Here is a 25,640-nt window from a genome sequence, read left to right on the forward strand (position 1 = left end):
ACAAAACCTTCCAACAGAGCACGCTGAACAACGAGCCTTCCTAAAATGGTGGCGCTTATCCTCCACTGACAAAAGACTGATTTGAGCTCTCCCCGGAGGTGGGATGAAGCGAACACATTGCCTTTTATCTCCTCGTCGCTTTGAGAGGGGAGACAACTGGTGCAGAGCGTGGTGGGGAGCCCCGGAGAAGGCGCTCTTGAATGAAAGGCATAATCTCCGGCTCCCCAAACCAAGAGGGGAGGTGGCTTTTATCCCCCATGCCGCCTGGCTCCCCCCATCCCGGAGGCATCTGAATGGGGGCCAGAGCTGCAAGGAGAGACCCCGTCGCACAATGCCACACTATATTGCTTCTCCCCGGGAGCCCACAGGAGGCCCTGGGCATACGGCGCCTTACTTTGAAACCAATCCTCCAATCAGCTATTTAAATAAGAAATATAATCTCATTGAACACTGAGAGCTGTCGGTCTGAGACGCTTCCATTTACAAGGCACTTGAAGAAAGTCCCCAAAGCCCCAGTTTATCAGGACAGCCAGCTTGGGGCTATTTGCTGGGGGAGAGAGCGGTGGTGCCCGAGAGGGAGGGGAGAGAACTGAAGTTGGCTCTTAGAAATCCAGGCTGTCGGCAGCTCGAGGGGTGAACCCCATCCCATGCGCTGGTGTTCTGCATGGAGGAGGCGGGACAGCCCCTGGGTTCTCAGAGAACTGCCTCCAGCCAGGGCGATGCTCTGTGAACTTGCTGTGGCCTGGGGTGTGCCTGCCTGTGCCCAAGAGGGCTTCCCGGCAGCCCGAGGCTTGCCTGTCACCCATTTGGAAACATCCTTTTGAGTGCCTACTGAGTTCATCACTGTAGCAGGATTCGTCAGAGGCCGAGTGTTGTCAAGACCCAGGGGAGGGAATTTCCCTAATAAAACTGGGCCTGGAGAGGAGCAGGGTGGGGTGACTTGACTAAGTCTGCCCTGCAAGAGCCCAGGGCTCTCTCTCCAGGACCAGCTGTGTTTCTGAGCTCCAGCCTTACCTCCCTGTGGATTCTGGCCACAGCCCTGTCTGGCGTGAGAGCCCGAAAAGCCTGTGACTGGGTTAATGGTGTGGCCCCTGGACTTAATGTCCAGGACCCGTGGGAATCCTGGTACTGCCACTCACTGACTTTCTAATCCACGTGTGACTTACTCAGCCGGAGCCTCAGTTTTCCCCATCTGCAAAATGGGTCGTAAGGAGTAGTGCCCAGCAGCTGGACTGTTCCCCCCACAGGATGGCTATTATTATACTGGGGTAATGGGGTTCTCTGCCTCCGCTCGTGGCTTGTCCAATGTGATGCCCTGCTCTGGTTCGGGCATGGCATTTCTGATCAGCTCCGCCCATTTTGCCTCATCTTCTTTGGCCCAGTCTGTTCCACTTGATCATGTTCTTTCCAAGATCTATGATACTGATGGTCTGTCCTGGAGGGGCTGGGAAGGGGAGCTGGAAGGCTGCCTGGAGGAGGCGTGGATTAAACGGGCCTTGAGGGGTGGGAAGGATTTGGGGAGCAGAGGAATGAGGGGAGTAAAGAAAAGACTTGGAGGTAAGGATGAGCAGAAGGGGAGGGTCAAGGAAGCCAGCCTGTGGGGGGTGCTGTGCTGGGGCGAAGAAGGAGAGTAGTAGGGTTGGTGATGGAAGCCAGCCCCTCCTGTCTCTGTTGCTTTCAACTATCTGGGCATCATTGCTCATCTCAGGATAAATTTGGCTTTGAGGTGGCCAGTGTTGAGAAAGCTCTGGGAAAGCCACGCTGAACTCAGGTATGCGGGTCCCTCTTGGTCGTGGGCAGGTGTGGCCCTGACTAGGGGCAAAGAGGAGCCTTGAAGCCCTGGAGGGGCAGAGTAAGGAAACCCAAGCCCAGACAGGGTAGGGAACTTACTCAGGGCCACACAGCCCGTGGGCAGTAGGGCAGGACGGCAGCCCAGAGGGCCTCCTACCGGCCTCTCCCCTGTTGTTACGGCCAGCTCGGACTGAGCACCTGCTGTGTGCCAGGCTCTGTTCTAACTCTTTGTATGTGTAGATTTCCCTGCGTAATCTTAAAACAGCCCTACAAAGTAGGGATTATTGTTATGATCCCTATTTTAGGGACGAAGAAGCTGAGGCCTGGAGTAGTTTTGAATCTTGCCGAGGTCACACAGCCAGGAAAAGGCGGGCCTCGGCGCCTGGCGCTGGAGCTCTTCTGCCTTCTTGCCTTTGAGGGTGCTTGGCCCACTTCCCTCTCCTTTCCTGAAAGAACATGTCCTTGTCAGAGACGAGGAAAGGAGGTCTCAGCTTCATTTGGTATTCTCTTCCTTCTCAGCAAAGCACCTAAGTGCCTTCCACGTTCCCAGAACGTCAGGGAACATCAGCAAGGCAGAAGAAGAGGGCCCCCAAACCCGCGCCCCACAGTGCGGGAAGGGCGGGCTCCCTCGCTGACTTCCATTAAACGTTTGATGCGTCGTAGAACTGCCGAAAGCCATCCGTCATGGCCACCCCCCTCTGCCCGCCTTCCTGACCTGCTCCCAGAGAGGGGGCCTCCGCCTGTGCTCGCCGGCACTTGGCAAGCAGGGGGCAGGAGGGGGGACAAGACGGACCCTGCCACGGACCTGGGGGCTGCTCCCTTCCCCTGGGCAGCGGTCTGAGAAGGAGCTGCAGGCTTGGCTGAGCCATAATAATAACAAGAGCAGCACTTACTGAATGCTTGGTATGTGCTGGGCAGACCTGGAGGCCTTATGTGTCTCATCTCATTGAACCCCCTGACCACCGACACGTCCAGTGACTGTTAGGTGTGGAGCCCAACATTCGAGAAAGTTTTCTCACTTGCCTTCAGTCACTCTGAAGGTGCTAGAGCCACACTGAGCTCGGGTGTGTGAGGTCAGGACCCCCTCAGCCCTCTGCACTCTGGGATGGGGTAGGGAGGACAGGTGCTCAGCAGGGAGGCGGAGGTGGAGCCCAAGGCTCCTAGTGCACTTGGCGGTCACAGTGCCCAGGGGAGGATGGGGGCTCCAGCACCGGATGAGCCGCAGGACAGCTGTCCATGGGTGGTGGACCCTGCCCAGTTGCTCCTCGTCGCACCTCCCACCCCCTCAGTCTCCCATTCACTGAGTGGCCAGTCTCTTAGCTCTCCCGGCTGTTTTTAAATCCCAATCCCCCCCTTTCCTGCCAAGGGCTGCTCACAGGGGACTGCCCTAGCCCCTGCTTGTCCTGCCCCATTCTGTTTCCTCTCTGCACTGTAGTCAAAGGGACGGTTCCAGAGCCCACATCTGCTCGCTCACTCCTCTGCTGAAAAACCATAACTCCTCACTTGGGGTAAAGCCCACAGGTCTTCTGTGGCCTGTCTTACAGGGCTCCTCCTCTCTCCAGGTCCCCCTTGCCCCTCACCCCTGCCTAGTGCCTCCCTGCTCGTGCTGTGGTCTCTGCCTCTGCTTTGCTCTCAGCAGGAGCACCATCTCACCTCGCCTGGCTAACTCCTGCTTATCATTCAGAGCCCAGCTTAGATGTCAGCTCTTCCAGGGAGACTTCCCTGATATGCCAGGCTAGGCTTAGGGGGCCCTCATCTGTGCTGCCCTCCATCACGGCACAAACCACACTTTCCCCAGTTGCTTCCCTGCTTGTCACCCTCTACCGACTTGTCAGCCCCAGGGAGGCCATGAATGTGTCCCCCTGACCCCCGTTCCTTCAGGGTTTAGCATGGGACCTGTTCTGGAGTGGGCACTGCACGAATGAATGACTGATGGGATGAATGAATGATGTCTAATGAGGCGAAGATGAAGCCCTGAAGGTGTGACAGGGGTCAGGGGCTCTGATCCAGCAGCTCCCTGCGGAGGAAGCAGTGTGGCTTTTTGGAATTTGAATACTTAGATTTAAGACCAGACCCCACTGCTCACAAGCTGTGTGTCCTTTGGCTTGGCCTCTCCGAGCCTCAGTTTGTTCACATGCAACACTGTGCTAATAGTACCTCCTTTGCAGAGAACGTGTGGAGACAGGTCTTGGAGATGATACATATGCAGCACCTAGCCCCATGCTGGGCCCAGAAGAAGATAAGGTACGGCCCCCCGGGGGACTGAGCAGGGAGCCCAGGTCTCCCCCATGGGCATGAGGCCAGGGCCAGGCTGGACGCTTCTCTGAGACCAGGAGGTGAGGCTGGTGGACCTGTGCCCTGCAATCAGGAGGGCCTTGAGGCCTGGATCCAGAGGGAGAGGAAGAGGGAGACCCGAAGCATGCAGCTCCCCACCCTGCCTGAAGGCTGGCCTGCTGAGGCTGGGCTCTCACCTTTTGGCCAACGTTAGAACTGGCAGACATGGAGATTTCCCAGTGTGGGGAAGCAGAGGCCCAGGGAGTGAGGAATCTCACCCAGGGGGTCTGGAGTATCAGGGTGTGGAGGAAGGGAGGTGGGGTGTGGGGAGGCAAACCACCATGTATTAGTTATCACTATTGTGAGGCAGGCACTTTTTTTTTTTTTAAGAGAGGGAGACGGGGGTGGGGCATAGGGTGAGGAAGAGAAAGAGATTCTTTTTCTTTTTAAAAGATTTTATTTATTTGAAAGAGAGAGAGAGAGACAGCGAGAGCAGGGGGAAGAGCAGAGGGAGAGGGAAAGATTGGGGCTCCATTTCACGACCCTGAGATCGTGACCTGAGCTGAAACCAAGAGTCGGACTCTTAACCGACGGAGATACCCAGGTGTCCCAAGGCAGAGAGAGAGAGAGAGACTCTTAAGCAGGCTCCATGCCCAGTGCAGAGCCCAGTGCGGAGCTCGATCTCACGACCCTAAGATCACGACCTGAGCCTAAATCAAGAGTTGGATGCTTAACTCAAGAGTTGGATGCTTAACCGACTGAATCACCCAAGTGCCCGGCGAAGCAGGCACTTTTTAATCTTACTTAATATGGTGATTCAGAGGGCACCTGGGTGGCTCAGTCAGTTATCTGTTTGGGTCATGATCTCAGGACCCTGGGATCGAGTCCTGTGTCCTCCACCCCTCCCCCTGCTCATGCCCTCTTTCTCTCTCTCAAATAAATAAATAAAATCTTTAAAAAAATATGGTAATTCAGAGCCCTGGCTTTAATGTCAGATAGGCACCCCCAGCTCTGGGTGTGTGACTGTGCATATGTTGTATAAAATGGGTATGAGATGGTAGTGACCTCAGGGGACATGTTGTGGAGGAAACTCCTAGCACCCCTAAATGCAAGCCCACTGCGGAAGGTTGGGGCACATCTTATTATCCCCGGCTCCAGATGATGATGTCAGGCCCGGTGGGGTGAAGTGAGGAGCCTCGCCCACATGGCCACTGTGGGCCAGGGGGGCAAATGAGCTGGTGCGGCCACAAGCCAGGGAGTCGGGCCTCCAGAGCCACCGGTGTATTGCACGTGGGTGTGGAGTATTTTTCTCATCACCTTCACATTGCATTTCTTAATTTAAAGTGGGAAATTCCACATTGGGCGCCTCATTAATCATTTCTGTGAGCTCAGCTCCGTGGAAAGAATGGAAAACATTTATATTTGCAGCTCAAACTGTCGAAAATGTAAAACAATTTGAATAATATTAACATTTTAACAGCCTCCACTCACGGCTCTGTGAAATTAACCATTATCTCTTGGAGTGTTTGTTAAAATTCAGCAGCGGGTAAGTTGTGAGGCCCCGTGTGCAACCATGTGGTTCCCAGGGCACGGGTGCAAAGACCTCTCAACTGGGCTGGGTGCCCGAGGCAGAGAGATGAATGTGACAAACCCTCTACCCTCCTGTGGTGGAAGAGGTGATAGGGAAAATGTACACTAGAGTGGGGGTATGTGCTTTACACGAGAAGGGAATGCTGGTGGCCTGGGAGCATTGAAGAGGGAATCAGGAGCACTTCCTGGAGGAGGCGGCATCTGTGTTGACCCTTTGCACCAGGCAGTCACTGAACAAGGAGACAGGTCATCTCCAAGGTTTAGCCTTGCATAAAACTTTAAGAGCCAAAGAGGGTCTGCAGTCTGTTCCTGGCCAGTGAGGAAGAAGGGTCTCTGGCGTGGTAGTTGTTCTGTCTGGTTCTGTGCAAGCCCTGCACGCTGATCGGGAAGACGGATGAGAGGATGATTGGAGCAGACACTTGCTGGGCAGTTGGGTGGCTAGGGGTGAGGAACCTAAAAAAGCCGAGATGAGGGGAAGAATGATGTTATTTTCAAATAATGGGAATGAGGGATGGATTCTTTTGATGATTTCAGTAGGAACAACTGGGCTTTGTAGAGCGGTGTTAGGACTTTTAACTTGTTATGTTCTTATCTAAGAATGAATGGCGAGCTCCCTGTTCTTGGGGTGTCAAGCAGTTGGGGGTGACATGCCTGGGACTTGTAAAAGGGATTCCTGCATGGGACATTTGTCTAGCCCTGCTGTGGAGCAGGCTTGGCTAGATAGGGTCTCCTTGAAAGAGAGCCAGACCTGCTTGTTGTCCTTGAGAGGTGTAATGGACTGAATTGTGTCTCCCCAGATTCATATGTTAACCCCCAAAAGTGACTGTGTTTGGAGATGGGGCCTTTAAGATGGTAATTAAGGTTCAATGAGGTTATAAGCATGGGGCCCTACTCCAATAGGACTGGTGTCCTTATAAAAAAAGGCATAGATACCAGAGATCTCTACCTTCCCAAGAACACACAGAGAAGAGGCCATGTGAGAAGCAGAAGGTGGTCACCTACAAGCCAGGAAGAAAGCCCTTACCAGAAACCAGCCCTGACTGTAACTTGATTTTGGACTTCTAGCCTCCAGAGCTGTGAGCAAATAAATTTCTCTTGTTTAAGCTGCTCAGTCTATGGTACTTTGTGAAGTCAGCCGGGTAGACTGATACGGACGGGGGCTTACAGTTTGGTGCCAGAGATGCTAAGGTTGCTAATTATAATGCAGCACAATACGGGACAGAGTGGGGGTATGCACAAGGAGGAAGCACCTGGTTCTGCCAGATGGGCATCAGGGGAGGCTCCCTGGAGGAGGCGGGGGTGCTGGAGGTAGATGCAGGAGGATGAGAAGGAGCTAGTCCTAAGGACGGGGAAGAGGGATGTGCCAGGTGGAGGGGACAGAGTGTGCACAGACACTGAAGTGCTAAAAGCATGGTGGGTTTGGAGGCGCTGAGAGGAATCCTGTGTAACTAGAGTGCAGGTGGGGAGGGAATGTGAGGGAGAGCGGAGGTCGGGGCAGGCGGGGCCCATTTGCCAGCCAGCAAAGGCCCTTCTGTGTCTTTCAGGGAAGGCCATTTAGAATTTGGTGCTCTCCAGACTCCTTGCCTGCCCGAGGACTCTGCGCTGAGCCACTCACTTGCTGTATGACCTTAGGCAAGTCATTTAACCCCTCCCCATAGCAATTTTCTTATTTGTAACCCGAGGAGAAGGATCGCTGCCCTGCCCACCTCCCGGATACTTTGTGGGCTCAAAAGCTAATGCCTGTGAAAGCACTTTGGCAAAAGGCCCATAATAGCGCCAGAGAGATGGAAGGTGTTATTATTATGTAACCACACTGACTCCCATCTGAGAAGCGCAGAGTCAATTGGAGTCTTGAGGGATGTCAGGGAATTGGCTGCTCTCTGAAGCTTGTCATAGAGACCCGTCTTTTCTTTGTACTCCTTTCATATCACTGTTGGCTCGATGAAAGAAGGGGAAGGAATCTTTGATATGTCTAAATATTGCGCTCCCACCAAGACGGGAGGGATTCCGAGGAAGAGCTGTTATTAGAGGCTGAGCTGGAAGCAGGCGCCTTTGGTGGATCAGAGCTGTCAGCCTGCATAAACAGACTCGCGCGCTTCGGAGCTGGCCCGGCTGCTTTGGGCCCCGGCGCAGAGCAGGTGCTCCTGCCCCGCTGGTGGAACTGCGCTGGGCTGGCCTGGGAGAAAGGAGGACCGGCTCCCGGTCCTGATTCTGCGTCTACTTTGCTGGACGGGTGGCTCATGCTCTCTGAGCCAAGTGAAGACAGCACAGTCCTTGCTGACAGAGAGGGCTTCTATGTGCAGGGAAAATAAGATGCTGTGCTACACAGAGGTCAGTGCAGGCCGAGCGGGGCTCGAGCGCAAGGCTGCCAACACCCTGGGGATGTTGAGGCCAAAACCCTTTTTCTTTGGGAAGGGTGTATTAGGGTTTGGTTCTTCCTAAACCCCGTATCAGAAGCACCGGAGAGTTTGAAAAATCAGATTCCTGGGCCTCACTCTAGGCCCACAGAATTAGAATTTCTGGGGGTGAGGCCAGGGACTCTCTTTAGTAAGGTCCTGATGCAGGTGGCTCAGCATCTGGTGCTCCATCCCAGTCACCTGCCTGGCTCCGAGATGCTGTGAGTCCATGAGAACAAGGGCACAGCCCCTTTCTTCATTTGCCTCCAGGCTACACTTAGCCCCCCGGGAACTTGTGGGTCCTGGGCCTGTGGTCCGTGTGCTGGGCAGATACTGGCCAAGCCCTGGTTCCTGGCCAGCTCTGGCTGGGGACATTGTCCTCCATACCATTCTCACCTACATTGCTGTGTCACCTGCCCATGAGCCTTGTAGAGACCAAATGAGGAGGGCTTCTAGCAGCTGAAAAGTGGGCCACACTGAACTCATTTCAGTGACTAGTCCAAGTGTCTTCACTTACTAAGAGCCACAGAAGGACAAGCCCAGAAAGACCTGGGATGTCACCTAAATCTTGTTTGGCCTCTTGTTTCAAAGGTGAAGAAATGGTCTCAGCAGGGCCAAGTTGGTTACTTTAACCAGAACCCCCGTCCTGTTGGGTTAACTCTGGTTCATCTGGGAAATGAGTTAACTGAAAGAAAGCAGAGCTCATTGTACAGAATCTTAGAATAGTTTGTGTTCTAACAGAGGCTGACATCCTGGGGCAGATTATAGCCTGTCCCAGGCCTGGCTCTCATGGGCCCATTGCATCACCAGCTTGCAGAATTGACCCTCTTTTCTAGCACAGCACATCACAGCTCCCCAGTTTCGGCCTTCTCTTCCATCCCCACAACCCCTGACATCCCCAGTGAGAGTCAGAGTGTGGTTCTCCACCCTGGCTGCCTGGTAGAACCCGTTGAGGAGGGTTTGCAAACCCTCATGCCCAGGCTGCACCCTTGACCAATTAAGTCAGTGCCTTGGGGGGAGTCCCAGGCATGAGTGTGTAGTTTTTAAAGTTCCCTAAGTGATTTCATTGTGCAGCTAAGGAGGAGTACTGCTACCCCAGAGCAGCGGGTCTCTTCCTCGGGGCAACTCGGTCCCCCAGGGACATGTGGCAATGTCTGGAGATGTACCCGATTGCTACTGGCATTCAGTGGGTGGTGGCCAGGGATGCTGCTGACCCTCCTACGATGCACAGGACCGCCCCCACAGCAAAGAGTAATCACCCCGAATGACAAGTGCTGAGAGGGAGACGCCCTGCATGGATGAAATGGGGGGAGGGGACTCTGCCCACGGTGCAGCCATGTGGCCCCCAGCATTGCTCTCAGCCCCCTCCGAGGACCGAAAGTTTCCCTGTGGTTGTGAGCTGTACTCAGCATATTGGTCACCTAGGTTTTCCACCATGTCCGATCCCCGTCATGGAGATAACCCTCAAAGTCACAATAATCATAGACGGAAGGTGAAGGCAGACCGCCAGATGAGGTGGGCGAGGGCAGATGGTTCTAACAATACTACAGCTGGAGGGATACACTGCAGAGGCATAAGACACCCCCCCAAGATAAAAACACCCCCCACCCTTCACACCAAGGAGTCTGTTGTTGGGCAGCCCAGGGCTGGAGTGATGGCCCTTGTGTCAGGGGCCCAGGCCTCCTCGGCTGCTTGCTCCATCCTCCCCAGCGCACGCTTCCCTGCTGTGGTGCAGGGGGGTGGGGGAGTGTGGAGCCCCCACAGGGACAGCCTCAAGAGTGGCCAATGCCCCCGTACCCCAGCTCCTTTGGCTTGACTCATGGCAGCTCTGTGAGGAATACAGAGTGGGTGTTCTGTATCTCCATTTTACAGATGAAGTAAGTGAGGCTTGAGGGCTTTGAGGGTGAGTCCAGAGCTAGGACTGGAATGCAGGACATCTGACTCTGAATGGTGCAGGGTATTGAGCGGACACACCCGTTCCTCAGCCGTCAGAAGCCCCCCAAATCTCAGCGCGGGGTGAATTTTTCTGTCTCCTTCAGGTGCAGGCCCTAAACATACAGTGTTTACACTCTGAGTTACACTGTATCATGGCCCGAGTGACCTGAGCCAGCGGTTCTCAGAGCATCCCAGACAGGGAGTATTAGCAGCCCCTGGGAACTTGTTAGAAATGGAAATTCTTAGGTCTTGCCCTGGAAGTGCTGAACTGGGAACTGTGAGAATGGGGCCCAGTGATCTCTGTTTTAACAAGCCTCCTGGGGATTCCGACGCCCTGCCCTCTGAAGTTTGAGCAGTCCCGGACTAGGGGGCACTGGAGCCCGCTTTGCAAACCCTATCCCAGGGAGGCTGTGTGAATCATCAGAGGCCGGAGCTGGGATCCCGGGATTCCTGTCCTTGCTCAACTCTTAAGAGCCAGGACCCTAGGCTAGGCCTGGGTGAACTGGGCCTCTGTTGGGGATGGCGAGCTCAGCTGCTCTCACAAAGAGGTGCCAAGACTCAGTAGGTAAAAGGGTAACATCCAGAGTGGGCCTCCAGGGGCTCAGGCACCCTCTGGTTTCTCTCCCACCCCATGGGGGCATTGTTCTCATCTCTTCAGGGAAAGACCCCAGAACGTGCTTACCGTGCCAGACTGGGGGTGGCACAGATCACCGTCACCCACATTCCAGAACCTACTCATGTGCCGGGGAGGCTGGGAGGTGATGCCCAGCCCGACAGCCATGTGTCCTGCTACCTTCCCACCGCCGCCCCCACGCTCCTCCTCACGTACAGGCTTCTGGCAGCTGATGTGCTCCCCACGCTCTTCCTACTCCAGGCCTTTGTATGTGCCATTCCCTCTGCCTGAAATGCTTTGTCCCCTCTTGGCATGGCTCATTCTTCTTCCGTCACCCTCGTGGACTAGCCTGTGAGCGGTACGCGGCTCTCCCTGTCACTGTCCGCCTGTTGTTGGCTTCCTTCATCGTCATCCATCCCAAGTCTGCATCTTTGTCTGATGGCTGCATGGTTTCTAGGCCTGTCTGTCCCACGAGCCCTAGGCTGGGCCAGCCGCCTCAGTGTCCCCAGGGAACCTGTTAGACATGCGACCTCCTCAGCTCTGCTTAGGCCTACTGATTCAGAAAAATTGAGAAATCATGTCCTAAGGGTGGAATGTGGGGAGTCTGGCCCATCAGTGAATCTCCGTGAGTGCTGCAGGGTCCTGCGGTGGCCTGCTCCATGGCGAGCGACATGGACACAGTGAGTGGGGTGAAGGGTAAATGGGGGAGCAGTCACAGAGCTGGGGGCGGGGCAAGACCGGCCGACCCACAGGGAGCGTGCAGGGGCCACAGGAGACAGGGTGCCATGGTGTGTTCGCAGGGGTGGAAGAGTGGCCAGGCAGTGCCGGGAGGTTGCAGACACCGGCTCAGCAGAATCAGGTGAAGGGCTGGGCAGCCCAGGGCGGCCCTCTCTCCTGGCCTCAGTTGATGTATCTCTAAAATGGGTGATGGTGTTGCCTCACAGCCTTTCCGGGTCAAATGAAACAATGTGTGAAGAGTTAGAACCACGAGACTCCGGACAGTACATTTTATTGAGCACCTACTATATGCCAGGCCTGCACCAAGTACTGTGCATACACTGTATGACTTTGTCTTCCCATTGGTTCTAAAGTTCCTAAATTACCCCCAATCCACAGATGAGAAAGCTGAGGCACAGAGCTTATCGGACACTTGACACGAGGGGGTGACATCTGTCTGCGAGGCTGCATGGAGCACTTCCCTTGTGTCTGACTGTGGGCCATGTTCCATCCCTGTGGCGCTGCCCCAGGACAGCAAGGGGAGGCGGCTGCATGGGCCTCGTCATGCCTGCTCCTCGGCCTTGCCAGGGCTCATGCGGGAGGTGGGCTCGTCAGGTGGGGCAGAACTGAGTTAGGAGAGAGCCTTCTTCACCTTCACCTCCCAGGCAGGTCATCCTGCACAAAGGAGTGGGAAGTGGCTCTGTCACCACCAGGCCTGGTCCCACCTGCCTCAGCATGTGAGTCAGCCATGTCACCCTGAGTGTGCAGTACCCACTGCAACCAGGATTGGGTGTACAGAGGGGCAAGCAGGGCTCTTGCCTTTTGTAGATGCTCCACTTAGACTTCATGCGTTCATTCATTGCCATTCATTCATCCGTGCTGTCTTCCGCGTGCTCACTGACCCATGGTTAAAGATGATGTGGGTGTAGGGCAGCAGGGAGGCTTCAAGGAGGAGGTGACATTTACCTAGCATCTTAAAGAATCCTACCCCCCACTCTCACCTGTTCTCACCTAAGCCTTGCTGTCTTGTCCACACACCAGTGCCCACCTACACAGCACCCAAACCATCTGTCCAGCTCCCTGCCAGGCCCAGGAGGTTCACCTGCACCAGCTGCTCCCTCAGTCCTGACAGAGGCCATCAAAACAAGTCATGGGTCAAACCCGACCCCAACTAGATTCTGTTTGGCTCACAGCATTAAAAAAACTCTGAGCTAGCTACAACAATTTAAAAGTCAGAAAGTTGCATATTAAAAATCCCATATTTTTTACCTAGAAAAATGGGAAGTCTCTCCAGCAAATAGCCCGTGGTCCGGGGCCGTGTGGTGGTTGTCCCGTGTGATAGATGTGTGCCCCCTGCCCCCCCCCCCCCCACCCTGGTCCATGGATACATTTAGAATCTATCTGGGCCCTGGAGACACTTGGTTTGACACCTCTGGGTCTCTGTCACTGGGTCCTGTGGACTTTCCCGCGAGTGGCTGTAAGACACCATTAACCCTTTTGCTCCCTCTCAGGAGAATGTGTCAGAATAGGAGCGAGGGTGACATTTGTGAGGGAGGTGAATCGTTCACAAACGTTGGCATTTGTTATAAAATGACCGTGACTCACATCCCACCTGAGTGGGATGCCCCTTGAGATGTGACTCCAGAGCTTGCTGCACAAAACATTGCCACGCACACCGTGCTTGGTTTTGCCCCTCAGTAGCATTCCAGGGGAAGTTAAAACTCCATGCAGAATCTGCCCCAACAGCTTCTGGCCTTCGCCAGAATCAAGTTTCTCAGGTTCTCGGAGGCTGTGCAGTTTTTAGTCCCAGATACATAAGCTTTCACTCTCCCCAGCTCAGGTAGCAGCTCCGGGCTTTCTGCCTGCAGGAGTCACTGTGGCTGGGAGGAAAGAGAAATTGTCTGGAAGACAATTCCAATTCCGTCAGGCTTTCCTTCCTAAAGCCACCCCGAGGCAGTGGTGTTGGGAGGCGGGAGGAGGAAGGAGACGGATGGGAGGGCCCCTAGAGAAACAGGGAAAGAAAGGAAGGGAGCCTCCCCCAGTTCCCAGGAAGTGTCTCCAGACCAGAGTGGAGAGGGTGGCTGCAGTAGGACCTTTCCCTGCAGAGGCCCCAGGGGGAATGGCTGGGTGATTTTCAGCCTCCCCAAGGGTTCCAATCCCAGTGTGGGATGGAGGCAGAATGCCAGACCCCTGAAGGGACTGAAGCTGGGGAGCGGGGCTCCAGCTGCAGCATGCAGAGCTGCTGAGGCCTGGAGGGGTTCCCCGAACCCACACCTTGTGTAAGACCCAGGGAACTCTGCCTGGGAGGAAGAGCTCCTGGCCATGAACGACCTTTCTAGCCAGCAGGATCAGGGCTGGGGGATTTGGCAGAGGGCTTGTTTATGCAGAGAAAGGAGAGGGGAATGGGATTTTAGACATGGGGAACAGCCGACCAGGATTGCTGGAAGCCAGGCTGCTGTCGGAGAATAGTAGAGCCTTGAGTGCCAGCCTGGGAGGTTGGATCTCAAGCCATCCGAGGGCCTGGATGCTTATGTTCTTCTGCAGGGCAGACCGTGTGCGAGGCCCTACAGCTGGAGGTGCCCTGGGCTCGGCTAGCATGGCAGCATGCCCTAATCATGCACAGCCTAGGGCCTGCAGAGACCAGTGGGGGTTGGTGCAAAGGCCCCCCACCCTCCAAATTCCCAGGCGGATACCAGGAGATGAATGCTAGGGTCAAGGCTTGAGCAACTAGATAAGAAAGGACATCAAAAGCAGGCAACTGTTGATCTTGACACAAGGGCAGGGAGGGGTGTGGCCCTGCTAAGGTCTCGGCCCAGTGGTCTCCCTGCGGGGGCCCAGGGATGCTGATGGCACCAGCCACAGTCCCAAATTCACAGTTATTAAGTTAAATTACCACTTCTGCAGGTGCAGGGAGGCACCAACCTGCCCTCACTTCTCAGACCTCTCTGGGAGCTCAGCTTGTATACTTGGCTCCACTAACCTTCTTCCCTGGCCTCCTGAGGGTGGAAGGGGTGTTTCCCCCCATCTGCTGGGACGGGAAAGGCTCTCCTGTAGGGGAGGGAGGGGAGAGGTTGTTTAGGACTCCTGCCCACAGCAAGGATAACCCTTCTCAGGGGCCCAGGAGTGAGGCCCAGAGACCGTAGGCAGGATCGTGGCCTGGGCGCGGGAACTGTGATTCTAGCCCCAGCCCAGCACTGACTCACCAAGGGAGCTTGGGCCCAGCATTGTTCTCTGGGCCGCAGTTTTCCTCTCTAACAAATAGGGAAAGTAACATTTATTGCAGTAATCAAATATTTTGATATTGGATAAGAAAGAGCTTTCAAGACAAATGTTCTGTGTTTTGAGTGTTTTGGAAAATTGATAAGCAATAAAATTCTAGTCTGTCAAAACAAACTTAGTATGGAAGGGATGACTGAGGCCAGGCATCCTCCCCCCCACATCCAGGAGCCCCTGAAGTAGGAGGCCTCTGATCTCACCCCATTTGTGTATTGGTTCATAGATCTTTAATTATATGATCAAGAACCGGGAACAGAGCAACCAGAAGTCAGCCATTGCCAGTTAAAGGAGTCATCATAAATCAGGACTTAGGCCTGATTGATGGACATAGATGCCAGTGGCGATGCCGATCCCCGTGAACCTTTCCAGGAACATACTCATCAAGCAAACGTTCCCACTCAGGCAAGAAGGGCAGCCCCTTGAAGGCCCACTTCCTCCAGGAAGGCCCCCAAATTCTCCACGTGCCACCCTCTTATGCCTCTGCATGGGAAGTGTTTGCTTGTGTATCTGTGTTCTTCCCAGACTGGATGCCTCTGGCCTGGGAACTGTGTCATTGCTGTGCCCCCAGAACCTGGTACAGGGCCAGGTGGGAGTAGGTGCCCCTCAAAATAGGCAGTAACTGGGACTCTTGGCCAAGCCCACGTTGTGGGGCCTGTTGCGTCAGGCGCTGCAAGAATCCTGACGTTGGGTCTGGTCATTGCCCCAAGCATGTGCCCAGGAGGAAAACCAGGAGAGGCCAACGGAGAGGAGTGCTGTGGACAGAGGGTGGGTGCATGAGGGACTCGGGGCACTTGGCCTGCGCTGTGGGGACAGACAGGAGTTAGGCAGGCAGCTGGGAAGAACGGGGACATTCCAGGGGGAATGACAGACGTCCCTCAGCACCTGGGGAGTGCAGGGTCTCGAGGAAGCATGCCCTATTCTGTCCTCTCACCAGTGGTTTGTACACATTAGCATCACCAGTTTACAGGTGGGGAAATTCCGGCTTCGCCAGGTGAGGTGATTTTCTGTGGTCCTGCACGGGGCTGAGTTGGAGCTCAGGTGTGTCTAAGGCCCAGGGCCGTGCTCCTGGGCAGGCCAAGAGGACTGCTGATCGTGGGCAGAGGAGAGAATGGGTTTGGTCGGTGAGCAGCGGGGAGACCAGAGGGAGAAGGGACAGACCAGGGACACTGTGGGCCACACCCACAACCAAAGGTTGTTTCCCCATCCTTGCTCACCCCAGGCCTTACAGGCCGGTGGGCCAGATCTTGCTCCCCATTGGGCAGATGAGAAGACTGAGACTCAGAAAGAGTGTGTTTTGCTGCTCTGCTGCAGACCGCTTAGGATAGGCACTGACAGAATGGGGGTGCGTCCACCAGAATGTCAGCTCAGAGAGCGTGGAGAGGGGCCAACTTGCTTTCCACCACACCTCTAGGGCCAGAGCGTTGCAGGGCTCACAGCAAGGGCTCAGTAAACGTTTGTAGAATGCAGAATGAAGGAATGAATGAATGAATGAGCAAAAAACCCCAAACGAATGAGCGTGGGAGCTGTCCAAGCATTGCACACGTGTGTGTGCGTGCGTGTGTGCGTGTGTGCGTGAAGTTGGCAGTACTGCCCTTAGATCAAGACCTAGATGACATTCGGAGTTCTAGGAAGGGTACGTTCTTCCCCCACCACACAGAGACCTCCAGGGAGTGAATTTGCTAAGGCCTTGTTCTGTGTTGGGCACTGTGCCAGGCTCTGGGACACTCGTTTATCCAACAAGCGGTGGGAACCAGGCAGCAGTGTCCTAGGCCTTGGAGATGCGTCAGTGAATGAGACAGGCAAGGTCCCTGTCCTCAGGGAGAGCTTCCTTCCTAGCTGGGAAACACAGAGAATAAGTCAGAAAGCAAAAACAACGCAAAAACAGGAAGGGAGAGGACTTTTGCTAATAATTGCTATGAAAACACTGAAAGAGGGTAAGAGCGGTCTGTCTGGGGGATGTTTTGGAAAGGGGGGTAAGGGAAGGCCTCTCTTGACCAGTGCCATTTGTCTCTTTTTTCTTTTATTCACAGTGGGGGAAGGAGGGCATCAGCCCTGAAGGGAGATGGAAGTAGGGCACGCTGGGGACCAGGCTGGGGTCATCGTGGTTACGTGGGGAGGGCCCTGTCACTGCGTGTGGGGGAGGAGGGCCAAAGTCAGGGTGCTGGGCACCCCCCCAGGGTGGGTGCTCATTGATCCCTGGAAGAGGCATGAGGTGGCCTGGGGGATGGTGAGAGGGTCCCATCTGAGCAGGGAAGTCCCGCTGGGGGGACGCAAAGTGGTGAGGCTAGGGTGGCCACTCCAACGGGTGCCCGGGGGGGATCTTCCTGCGTGAAGCGGGGTGGGGTGCAGTTGAAGTTTGTGGGGTGTGACAGCGGGCTGGGCTATGGGTGCCGCTGGTGGGGTGGGCCGGGTGCACGGAAGGGGGGCTCACGCTGGCCTCTGCCTCACGGCGGCTGCTCGTGCCAGCCGTTCTAGCTGGGGTCAGGCTGGCTTTTCCAGGGTGCATCATGCTGACTGTCCTGGCCAGGGCCCTCGTGCTGTGCTCCCCACAGGCACCTCGTGGCTATTGTTCCTGGGTGGGCAGTGGGGTGGCCCACCCCGATGGTATGGGTAGGGGGCCTGCTCTGGAGGCTGCTGTTGGCCCCAGGGAGCAACGGGGTGAGGCTGGTCACAGCATGGGGGCTTGTTAGGTGGCATCTGATTGTGGGGGCTGGGGCCCCGGGTGGCCGGCAGTGGCAGGATCCTGGTCTGGTCCAGAGGTGCCATACTCAGAGGAGCCAGGCATTTGGTTGGGTGGTTGGTGGGATGATGCGTGGGTGTGGGGGTTGGAGGCGGGGCTGGTGGTGGTGGGATGGCCTTGACTTTGGCTTCCATTTCCGGCATTTGGATTTGCGTGTCCCCCCCCCCCCCCCCACCGCCCCCGCGCGGCTGCTGGTGGGCCTGGCTATCGACAGACTCCTTGTGCGGCATCTTGAGGGTCTGGATCTGCTGCTGGAAGGCCAGCAGCACTGGCTGGACCACCGAGGAAGACTTGCTGATGAGCGTCCCCTGGTGCTGGCCGAGCCCCAGGGCTGGGCTCTGGAGCTGCTGGATGATGGAGCCGTCAATGTTCCAGAGCTGTAGGAGCCGTGCCATCTTAAGCTGCTTGTTCTCCTCCACAGCCAAGAAGCTGGTGCAGTAGATGGGCACCAGGCCTTTCTGCAGGGTGCCCAGCAGCTCCCTGGCCTGTTTGCACTGGCCGGGAGGGAGAGACTTTCGCACGTCAGGGGCCAGGGGTGCAGTGAGTCATTGATCAGGAAGATGAGGTGCAGCCACAACTCGAAGTGCACCCCATTGGCTGGGATGTGGTTCTGGAGGTGGCCCGCCATCAGCTCAGAGTGTGCGGGGGGACTTGGAGTTGCTACACATCCAGTTCTGCCTGGCCAAGATGGCATCTCTGGTGTCTGTGATGGGCCACAGCAGGCGGTCAAACCCATTCACGTCCAGTTGGGTCTCCTCCAGGAGCTTCTGCATCTGCTGCTCCACCACATGGGCCACAGCCACATGACAGGCGCCATTTGAACTGAGTCCTGCTTGGTGCAAATGGACCAGATCAGAAAGATCTGGAGGAAGTTTATTTCAGGTAGAACACCTGCAAAGGCCCTGAGGCAAGCAGGGGCTTACATTCTGGAGGGACAGAAGGAAGTTGCAATGGCTAGAGCCCCAGTGAGCGATCAAGTTGAGGGGGAGAGAAGGCAGATGGTAGGTGGGACCCATCATGTAGGGCTGTGTGTGGTCGGAGCTTTTGTAAATGCTACAGGAGAGTTTTGGGCAGGCCAGGCACAACATTTGCATGTTCAAGTGTTGAAAAGGTAAGAAGATCCACTCATAAATGATGTAAGTGTGCTGAATGCTAAGGAGGAGAAGCAAAGGATGTCATGGTAGTGATTGTGGGGGACTTGGCTCCGTCAGATGAGGTGACATTGAGTTGAGATCTTCAGGCAACTAGGCAGAGACACAGGGGTGCATCATTCCTGCTGGAAGCAGGACAGTGTGGCCGAAACCCATCCAGAAGGGGTGCATCCTGTGAGTAAGGTGGGCAGGATGGACAGAGGGCAGATCGGGCAGGGCCACCTGACCACGACGAGGAGACTTATGGGTCCTGGGGGGCCTCTGAGGGCCAAGGGGAGGAGTGACGGGGTCAGCAAGGCTCTTTAGAGGGACTGCTCTGGCTCTGCTGGGAACCCACAGGAGGGGTGGGTGTGGCAACAGGGTCCCAGCAGAGAGCCCCGGGAGGGTGGGCAGCAGCCAGAGAGCATCACCGTGGACAGATCCAACAGCTTCCTGGGATCCAGTCAGATCTGCAGGTGGGGTTGGTCTTGTGACCTTCCTAAGGAGAAAGGGGACACTCTGGAAGAGGGAAGGAGACCTGTAGTGGGTTTAAAGTTGTCCTGTCACAAAAGATAAGTCTACCTGGAACCACAGATTGTGATCATATTTGGAATAAGGGTCTTTGTAGATGTGGTTAAAGTACGGGTCTCAAGGTCAGATCATTCTGAATTAGACTGGCCCTGAGTCCAATGACAAGTGTCCTCATAAAAGACAGAATGACCCAGAAACCCTCCATGTGAAGACAGAGGCAGAGATGTGGAGGGATGCAGCCACGAGCCAAGGAACGCCGAGAGCCGCCGGAATCTGGAAGAGGTGAGGCAGAGTCACCGTCTAGAGACTTCGGAGGGAACTTGGCCCTGCTGATAGGTTGGTTTCGGACTTCTGGCCTCCAGAACTGTGGGAGAATGCATTTCTGCTGTGTTAAAAGCCACCCAGTTTGTGGTCATTTGCTGCGGCAGCCCCAGGAAACTAATATAGTGCCCCCCGAGAAAGCCCAGCTGATGTTGCTGCTGTGGTTACAACCCACGGCGTGGATGCCTTTGAGGAGCTGTGCTCTGTTCCCATTTGGCTGTGCTCCGCGCCCCCCCACCCCACCTATATTAGAATAAGATTGAATTTTCTAGCTTGGGTTACTAAGCTTTCAGATCTGGAAACTGTGGCCATTAATCAGCTGTCACGGGATGTCGTAAACAAGGGGCTTTAAAAACCATGTTTGCTTTTTAGGCTGATAATACTTGGAGGTGAAGCCGGGAGAGTTATACATAATGCATGCATTTTAATGGGCCGCACACTACAGCCCTCTTTAGTCGGAATGATTCGTTTTAATGTTCAAAATAAATATCAGAGACAATTTGCCAACAAAGCTGATTTTCTCCGCCCGCCATTAACTTAATCTTTATACCTCAGCCTAATGACAGAGGGGCTGGGGGGCGGGAGGGGGCTGTGTATTACAAGTAACTGGGGAGAAACAGTCAGTGTGGTCACGAGCCACGGGGTGGCTCACTGCATGTCCCAGTTTGCTCAGGACAGTTCTGCTTTGTGCCCAGTGTCCCAGAATCATTATTTTGAATTTGGATCAAGAGGCATTGCCAATATCCATCTATTTTTGACCTACAAGATAGCAATTTCATATGGTTAAATCTAAACATAGATTCCCAGTTTGTATGGTAAATGATGTCACATGCTAAATATGCCCTTTACTCTATTAGGTAGGGAAACTGAAGCCCGTAGAAGTCACACCCCCGGCACCCCGTGTTCCTGTTTCCAGTGCAGGTGTTTTCCTTTCAGAAGGTGTCTAATGCTACCCACCTCCTCTCAGCCTCAGCTTTTGTCCAACTCCTGCCTTCCCTCGTGCCTTTAGCCCCAAGAGCTTTTGGGTGCCCCTTAGAAAGGCAAACCTCAGGGGCACACCTTGTACCTGTCCCCTGCTTCCTGGCATGATGACTCCTGAGGAAGGGTCGGCAAACCCATCCATCGCCCACCCTGGCCATGGCACCAGCGTATCCCGCCATCAGTCTCAATCACCCATAACATGTACACGGAAATTACGAATGCATACTGAACACTCATTAGTCTTACTGACTGATACATAATTGGAGTAAGGTATGATCCCTGCCTTCTTGAAGCTTACTGAAGGTAGGATGGGAGATAGGGTGACTGTCCCTCAACATATAGTGGCTGATTCTTTCAGTTCACTTATTCTTGTCCCTGTGCCATTGCTGTGGGTGGTGGAGGAATTCAGCAAGGCAGGAGGTCTGAGCACGAGCAAGGCAGGTCAGGGTGTGGGCTTTGCTGAACAAAGCTGATTTTAAACCCAAAAGTTACCTTGCAAAACAGGGAAGAGTTGCCTCCCTCTGCAGCCCCCAGGGGGACACATATCTACTTGATGGGGGGGGAGGGTGCGCCCGTGTTGGGGCAGGCGGGAATGGTTGCCAGAGGGCCGTGCTCTGGGAGCAACTGCAGCTAGGGATGCAGAGGGCAGGAAGCCTGGGCCTTGCCCTGCCCACCTGTCCAGACTGAGGCCAGGGCCTTGCACGTCTTACTGGAGAGGCAGGTCCCTCTTCCATCTGAGCTGCAGAAGAAAGAAGACAAACTTCAGACTCATTCATTCTTTTCTTTATTCACTTAAGTAATATGAAATCCCCAAGGGCCAGGTATTCTGCTCAACATCAGGGCAAATTCACCTAAAAATCCAGGTTTCTGGCTTTCTGGAAAAATCATAAGGCCTGGCTCACAGCCTGGTGTTCTGGCCGCCCTCCCTAGCATCACCTTTGCCTAGCCCAAGTCCCTCCTCTGTGCAGCCTGCCTGGCCCCTGCGGGCTCTTGACTTTGAGAACTCTGGTTAGTCCCTGCTCCCTGTACCCAAACAGAGCATAAAATAGGTGCCAACGAAATTCTTACTGTTCGTTAAATGAAACAGACTCTAGATGGTTTTGCTTAAAAGATCCTGTTCTTCCATCAACATTTCCACAACTTGGTCCAAGTCTCCCCCCTGCCAAGGGAGCCCACACTGGGGAGCGACCTTGATGGACCAACACCCGCTTCAGGTATGCTAGAAGTGGGTGCAAGGCACTGTGGGCACGAACCCTTTGGTGAAAGTGCAAACTTGCCTGACCCTCTGGAGGGCGATGGGGCCGCATCTATAGACATTTGGAAAGCCCATGCCCTTTGGTCCAGCTGTCCCAGGGCCACATTCCATAGATGTGCTTGCGAAAGTGTACTGAGCTAGAGATAGGACGCAAGCTTGAGTTAACACAGAAATGTTTGTAGCAGCAACTAGGAGCCACCAGCATGTCCATCAGGGGGCTGAGGATAGAAGACGTGGTGCTTCCGTGCCCAGTGGCTGCAGGAGAGAATGGAGGAGCTATTTTTGTGCTGATCTGGAGAGATTCAGAGATGCATTTTCAGCAAAATAAAGCAAGGAGCAGAGCAGTGTATATATGAACATATTTGTGTGTAAAAAAAGGACGGTCAAAAGCATGGTCTTTGGCACAGCCCACTGAGTGTGAGTTTCTGCTCTGCTGCTCAGCAGCTGTGTGACTTGGGGAAGTCGCTTAACCTCTCTGGGCTTAGTTACCTCAGCTGTCAAATGGAGCTAATAATAGCACCTGATCATCGGGTTGTTGTGAGGATTCACTGTGTTAACACATAAAGCATGAACAGGACTGGGCTCAGAGTAAGTCCTCATTAGCTATTAGTATTATGCATATATATATATATATATATATATTTTTTTTTTTTTTTTTTTTTTTTTCTGGAAGAACACACAAGATGGTAGCAGAGGCTAGTTTGGGTATTAAGGGGGGTGGTCTATGTGGGAGTTAAGACTTTCTTTTTATTTTCTACCTTTATGAAAAGTTCAAAATTTTTATCAGAGGCATTTTTACTTTTATTTAAAAAGCAGTTAAATACACACACACACACACACACACACACACACACATCCTACAGAGGAGGAAGCTATTTCTGTCTGGAGTAAAGTAGGAGCTGGGAGAGTTAACTGAAGAGGTTTTAAAGGATCATCCAGACAAAGAAGAGAGACAGGGATGATAATTCTGGGTGGAAGAACCAGTGTGTGCAAATGTCCTGAGGCAGGAAAGCTGATAGGGAGGCTCTGGGGTCAGGTTTTAGAGACACAGAGGAGCAGAGGATCCTTAAAAGTGCTTATGGTGGGCCCAGACCTCATGCACTCGGACTCATGCATGTCCTCAGGCAATAAAGAACAGATGATATATTTTTAAGTGGGTATGAGATTGCAACATTTCCATTTCCCAGATCCGAGGCACAGAGAAGTGAAGTGACTTGCCCGAGATCACACGTCCAGTTAGGGGCACGGAGGATCTCTTAACTCCTGGCGTATTCTTTTTCTGCTACACAGTAAAGGCTTCATCAGTTCCACCAGAGAGTGTCTCAGGATGAGGTTTGGGAAACTGAGGCTTGGAGGACAGATGACTTGTGAATTTCTTTATCGTCGGCCTTCCCACTCCGCCATTGTGGACTAGTGCCCGCCTCAGTGCTCAGGACAGTTTCTGGTACATGGTAGGTACGCAGTGTTAGTTGAATGCATGAATAAATAAGGTCACATGGGAAGCTAGGGAACCCAGGTCTCTGGACCACCAAGCTGGGCTCCACCCATCCCACCAGGAAACCAAGACTCTTGGGGCCAGGATGGAGCCCAAGTGTTGTTGGTTGAATTGTTTCCCTTCACCTCCTCCAAAAAGGGAGATATGTTGCAATCCTGACCCCCTGGTACCTGGCAATGTGGAAATCAGGGTGTCTTTGGAGATGTATGCAGATTAAGATGAAGTCCTCCTGGATTGGGCGAGGCCATCGTGGGCCAGGAGGCGTAAATCTGATGCCTGGTGTGGTTATGCGGAGAGAGAGAGTTGAAGACACAGGGGGTGCACGATCCCATATGGAGGCAGAGGCAGATGTGGTTGTGCTGCTGGAAGCCCAGGGAGCCCTGGGGACTGGTGGGCACGACCAGACGCCAGCAGAAGCCAAGGTTCTTCCTTAGAGCCTTGGAGGGAACAAAGCCCCGCTGACACCTTGATTTCAGACTTCTGGCCCCAGAACTCTACGAGAGAATACGTTTCTGCTGTTTTAACCCACCCGGTATGTGATGGTCCCGCATGCTGGGACTACCATCGGCATTGTGCCAGTACAGAATAAAGTCCGAGAGCAGGGCCTGGGTCCTGTGGTCTGGGCTGCCTTCCATGAGCGACTGAATGAGGTGATCTGGCCCAGCCCTTTCACGAAGACCAGAGGACGAAGGCGCTTGGACTCGGCTGCACAGCCGCTGGGCCCGGGGCCAGCAAGGAGCAGAGCCTCAGAAGATGTTAGCTGGATGAATGATCTAGTTGCCCTGCCCGATGTGGGGCCCTGGGCCAACCTGCCTCTGTGGGACCCCTTCCTCCCCAACCAGACCAAGCGGTGCTGACAGGGGTGGAGCGTCCAGAGAGAGATACAGCAGCTCACTTTTGCAGGGATGGGTCATCTTGGCAAACCTCTGGCAGAGCTGGTTGCAGGCTCCTCCCCGGTCAGATGGGGCAAGTCATCCAGCCTCCCTCTCATCCAGGTGAGGACTAAATGACATCGTGCATGGCAAGTACCTGGCACGGTGCCTAGCGTGTACATGTTCCAGAAGTACGACCATTGCTTTTTCACCTTTCCAGTGTCATTGCCCTCATCCTGGGGCCAGGAGCTCCGAAAGTAAAGTGTTTCGTACAGCTGGAGCATCTCATCCCCCAGCCCGTGCACGCGCTGTCTCTGGCCCGTGCTGCCCACCTGCAGCCCCTGTGGGTTGGACCCACCTGCCTGCCCTTCAAGGCTCAGCCTCACTCGCCTGCCCTGCTTCTTGGAATCCCCTTGGATGGAGTGCTCTTTCCTCTGGGTGTCCCTGCGGGCCTGGTGCCCCATGGTGCTGGCCCGCCCTCCCCTGGGTCCCGTCTACTCTTCACCCCCGCTCTGTCGGGGCCTTCCGCTCTCTCTCTGTGCATCCTGTCCAGCACAGGTCCTCCTGTCTCTCCCCGGCTTGGGTCCCCAACAGCACTGAGTGCCTGGACGAGACCCTTACCTCCCCAGCCCCAGGAAGTGATCGGCCCCGTTCTTCAGGGACAGGTTGCTGAGATCAAAAGGGTTAAAATGCTGGGTTCAATGCCCAGCTCTGGCACTCCCCACCTCTGGGGCCTGGGGCAAGTGACCTCCCGTCTCCGAGCCTCAGGGTCCTCTTCTGTGCAATGGGGATGGTGCCAGTGGCACCTGCCTGGCAGGGCTGTGGGGGTCAGGTGCACTGCTGTCTGAAGGCAGCTTCTCAGGGCTGCGAGTCAGCTGCTGCTATTGTTGGATTCTGGGTGCTGTGATTACTGACTCCCCCAGGGCCACACAGCACAGAGAAGTGGGGCCTCCTGGCTGGAATGTGTTGCCTGATGCCCGCGGCCGACCAGTTTGCCTCTGAGGGTCTCCCCCGACCTCTGAGGCGGGCCCAGTAGCCAGTTTACAAATGGGTCATGTGCTGAGATTTCCCCGAGGGGAAAGGAGAGCCCAGTGGGAGTCGGCAGTGCCCTTCTGGCCCCTGGGGGTGGCTGTGGAGAAGGGGGGCAGGCGAGTGGGGGGTGATGTTGGGACGCCAGAGCCTCCTGTTTCCCTGAGAGACCTTAAGATCGTGCCTTGCTTCTGCCCTGCTTCCCTGTGTCTCACTAGGCAGATGTGCTCCTGGGGGATCTTGAGGGACTAGCCGGCCCCCTTGAATTGCCTTCCCTCAGAGGAGCTCCTGGGAGCGAGTCCACTGGGCGGAGGGTGGAGTGGTCCCTCTGCTCTCTCCACAGCCCTCTCTACTTTCTGCAAGGTGACGCCTGGCTGGGGAAGAGCATGACCCAAGTCACATGATGTGGGGCCGCTGGGAGAGCCTCTGACCCACCCCTTCCCCACCCGCAACAGCTTGCTGTGTGACCTCAGGCGTAGCACCTCACCCCTCTGAACCTCAGTCTCCTTTTTCAGAAATAAGGGGCTTTGGACTCCAGCTCCAAGAAACTATGAAAGTTCTCTTCCTCTTGATCAGGAAAGCAAAATGGAGTCTTTCATTCAAAGTTGTTGTTACTGTTATGTATGTGTTTGCCACCTTCCCTCCTTTGCTCAGGGAGGGCTCGCTTCAGGTATGCCTTCTTCCTCCAGGAAGC

General features: G+C 54.7%; 1 pseudogene; it reads right to left on the bottom strand.

Annotated features, from left to right (window-relative positions):
* Positions 1–16,612: 16,612 nt before the first annotated feature.
* Positions 16,613–24,381, bottom strand: LOC113920520 (annotated as a pseudogene).
* Between the last annotated feature and the right edge of the window lie 1,259 nt (positions 24,382–25,640).

Source organism: Zalophus californianus, chromosome 15 (assembly GCF_009762305.2).
Source record: "Zalophus californianus isolate mZalCal1 chromosome 15, mZalCal1.pri.v2, whole genome shotgun sequence".
NCBI classification, from domain to species: domain Eukaryota; kingdom Metazoa; phylum Chordata; class Mammalia; order Carnivora; family Otariidae; genus Zalophus; species Zalophus californianus.